The sequence below is a fragment of the Ostrinia nubilalis genome, chromosome W, assembly GCF_963855985.1.
Source record: "Ostrinia nubilalis chromosome W, ilOstNubi1.1, whole genome shotgun sequence".
In the NCBI taxonomy this organism is placed as follows: domain Eukaryota; kingdom Metazoa; phylum Arthropoda; class Insecta; order Lepidoptera; family Crambidae; genus Ostrinia; species Ostrinia nubilalis.
The window spans coordinates 9,497,690-9,502,186 of record NC_087118.1 but is presented as its reverse complement, the minus strand read 5'-3'; positions in this window follow the sequence as shown (position 1 = coordinate 9,502,186).

The following is a 4,497-nucleotide window of genomic DNA, read 5'->3' as shown; positions in this document are numbered from 1 at the left end:
GTCCGTGCCTCCTGTGTGGGATGCTGTAGATCAGCTGTTCTGGTTGAACTGCAGACCGTCGATGATGGATCCTGGCTCGTACCCATCTTGTTACCTGTGGACCGTAGCAAAATATTAGTAAAACTATTATTAAAAGAGTAATTGTAGTAATAAAGCTAGCTAAGTACGAATGAGACTCTATTTGTGCCCAAACTGTATTATCTAACTGAGTTTGTAAATTGTGTTCTGAATTTACTATGTGTTGGAAACTGTCCCTGGAGCTATCTATTATCTTTTCTTTAGATACATCTTCTATGACAGTTGACGTTATGTTAGAGAGTACAGAGAAATTTAGACCTTTAGAAAATGATTCTAATACTGTAACCTTTTCAGTTCTTTTTGCAGACAATAAGTTATTGATAGTTTTTATAATACAACTTTCAGAGATACGAAGAACACCGACATCGCGAATGTTTACTTCTACTCTTTGGCCATCACAAATAATAGATGCTGTCACTGGCTGTGTAGTTATAAATAACCATGTATTTGCCATGTACAGCTTACAAGACTTTGACTGCCTTCAAAGTCTTGTAAGCTTGTCAGAAAATGGATAGAGTGTCTAATAGTTACTAAATAGATGAGTAACTAGAGAGATACGAAGAACACCGACATCGCGAATGTTTACTTCTACTCTTTGGCCATCACAAATAATAGATGCTGTCACTGGCTGTGTAGTTATAAATAACCATGTATTTGCCATGTACAGCTTACAAGACTTTGACAGCCTTCAAAGTCTTGTAAGCTTGTCAGAAAATGGATAGAGTGTCTAATAGTTACTAAATAGATGAGTAACTTTTATATAATGAGTATATTATGTTACTGACAGATGCAGGTTGTAAGAAATGAATCTTGCTCTGTTTGGCTTTTAACAGCTGGAAGACTGATGCTTGATTTCAGTATTTATTTGGATGCAAGTACAGCTTTTGCTGAGTAAGAGCAGGATGTTGGTGCACTAGTAATTTTGTATACTTAAGCAGTTCCTCCACACAGATTTATATACTTCGACAGGATTTTCACCAGCGTCAGTCATGTTCTTAGAAATTTGACAGCGATTGCCTTTGATTGGCACTAGCACCATTATGATGAATGGTATTTTTCAACGAAAAACGTTAAATTTTATGTCTGACCATAAGATGAAAAGAGGAGAGTCAGAATAATTCGTGTTTGATGACTTGGCTCTCTTAAAATGGAAATACAACACATTTGTTATGATAATCTCTAACTTTTCCACCAGGAGCTCATAACACTTCAAGGGTCATGAGTTGGAATGGTTTTATTCAAGTAAAAGCTGATTATTATTAAATTTTAATAATAATATCCAAAAAAGTGGGTCTTTTCTTATGGATTTCCTCTAATTTATTAATTATGCACGAGCGTGCGTATAGTGCAGTTAGTTCTAACCCGCACGATAGTGCGGGTACTTTTCTGAAAAATTGGAAAGTCGAAAAATTTTTATATTATTTTTCTTGTCTTCCTTATGGACCAAATGTTACATAAAATCCGAGAAAACATAAATTTTGTAGAAAAAAATTTTCAGGTCTGAAAGGGTTATATTGCGCGCATGACGTAGTAGGTCTTGAAAAGTGGCAAATTCTTCACGGCGTAATCTTTGCCGGATTTTAGAGTGTAGGAGGCCGTACACCATGTCAAGCCTGGCCTTCTCCGAAACGTCTCTATCCGATATTTTCGATAGAAGGGCACGGCTGCGCGCTATGAATGTGTCCGTGTTTTCATTGTGCATCTGCGGGCTCGCGAATAGCTGTAGGTAAATGCGGTGTGGCGGGCGGCGGTCACCGAAGGCACTTATCAGGTTCTCTTTGGCCTCGTCCCACGATGTGATGGTGTTCTTGATGCCAAGCCACCACGTAGCAGCATCACCACTGAAGAGAAATGCGAGGCCGCGAACGATGTTAGTGCTGGACACTTGAGCACAGTCGCTGTACGCCTCGACGGCGTCTATAAACGCTTCTACCGATTCGTTCGGGTGGCCGGAAAATTGTGACTTACAGCGGGCCAGGGTGCCTTCCCCTGGGGCCGGTGTCGACGTGTTAATTCGTGTCACAGATAACAGGAGGTCTTTGAATGCTTCTGTCTGCGATCTTTGCAATGATTCTATTATGCTGGCTACGTTTTCAGTAGAAAAGTGAGAAGCGGGAACGTAGGTCGTATCGCGGCTTGTTGGAACTTCGTGTTCATCGCGATCCTGCGTCGGCGGCGTGGGCGTCAGAGGGCTGGGAAATGCGGGATTCGGCGCCGCATTCTCTCTGTCACACGCGTTTCGGCTTCTTGTATGCATTGCGGAGAACGAATAACTTTTACACTGTCACTGTAGGTCACTTATACATATTTTACGTTGGGCGCCAGATATGAGCAGCGCGCGCGCGTGTAACGTGCGGAGCGCGAACGCGTACTGGCGATCGATGCGTCGCGGCTATGGGCGGGACGCCGATCGAAAATTCTAGAGCGCTGTAACCGTTAGCGGGGCGCGGCGCGCGGGGTGTAGCTCGCGCGGGATTCGAGCTATGCCCATATCGGGTAGCGTAGCGTGATGCCGGCGCGATAGGCACGTAGTAACCGGTTTGCTATAACGTTTATTATCGTAGTTGATTATTATAGCAAATATATAGAGGTTATTGAGATAGGAAATATGACGTCACTCAATGTCATTAAAACATTAAAAGGTATTTTTAGTAGGCAGGGGATACCTGATATTGTTATGTCGGATAATGGACCTGAATTTTCTTCAAACCTGTTCAAAGAATTTAGCCAATTGTGGAAATTTCAGCATATTACTTCTAGTGTCCGACCGAAACTAGTTTTACGACCGAAACCGAAACCGAAAACGAATTTCGGCAACGGTGTCTATTTCGGCCGAAACCGAAACCGAAACCGAAACTTCCTTTCAAGGCTCATATTTTGAGGGAAAAATAAAGAAAACGTTATTATAATCAGTCAGTCTTGTTTATTGTTTTCTCTTTAAATTGCATTAAAATTGAACTTATAAAGCGCCTTTGTACTCTAAAAGTATGAAATTATGTATTAAAAAAGAAAAAGAAGGATTTATAGTCTAGATTTTTTTTAATTACTCGCAATATTCAGGACATCTACATAACCCGTCTACTGTACTTGCCACTTGGATACCTTGGTGATAAATACTAAAATGAATAGTGTCCGACCGAAACTAGTTTTACGACCGAAACCGAAACCGAAAACGAATTTCGGCAACGGTGTCTATTTCGGCCGAAACCGAAACCGAAACCGAAACTTCCTTACAAGGCTCATATTTTTAGGGAAAAATAAAGAAAACGTTATTATAATCAGTCAGTCTTTATTGTTTTCTCTTTAAACTGCATTAAAATTAAACTTATAAAGCGCCTTTTTACTCTAAAAGGTATCAAATTGTGTATTAAAAAAGAAAAAGAAGGATTTATAGTCTAGATTTTTTTAGATTCGTCATGTCTGTCTGTCCGTATGTCACAGCCATTTTTTCCGAAACTATAAGAGCTATACTGTTGAAACTTGGTAGGTAGATGGTATTCTGTGAACCGCATTAAGATTTTTATGCAAAAATAAAAAAATAATAGATACCTAATAAATATTCGGGGCTCCCAATACTTAGAACTGAAACTCAAAAATTTTTTTTCATCAAACACATACGTGTGGGGTATCTATGGATAGATCTTCAAAAATGATATCGAGGTTTCGTTAGTATCTACTGTGTACTTGCCACTTGGATACCTTGGTGATAAATATTAAAATGAACTTTGAAACTCTGAATCCATAATATTATCACCAATGCACTATAGTCATTACTAACTACCTAACTTATGTTTGTTTACGTATAGCATTTGCGAACCAAAAATTTTTTTTTGATGTTTACTACCCGCTCTTATGTTATAACGACATAAAACGAGATAAAACTTACCAAATTCAAAATAAATCACTCGAAAACTCGCTACCACAACAAAACAAAACTAACAGCAAACAAACAAGCGAGCGAATCACGACATTGGCTCTGATCGGATTCATTCACTCTTTCAACGCGCCGAACATGACCGATAACAGCGCGGAAACTCCCGAATGCACATTCGGTTTCGGTCGTAGTTTCGGCAAGTTTGCCGCCGAAAACGAAACTAAACCGAAACTCGTGTTTTTACCGAAACTCAACCGAAAACGAAACCGAAACCGAACATTCGGTCGGACACTAAAAATGAACTTTGAAACTCTGAATCCATAATATTTAGTGTCCGACCGAAACTAGTTTTACGACCGAAACCGAAACCGAAAACGAATTTCGGCAACGGTGTCTATTTCGGCCGAAACCGAAACCGAAACTTCCTTACAAGGCTCATATTTTGAGGGAAAAATAAAGAAAACGTTATTATAATCAGTCAGTCTTGTTTATTGTTTTCTCTTTAAATTGCATTAAAATTGAACTTATAAAGCGCCTTTGTACTC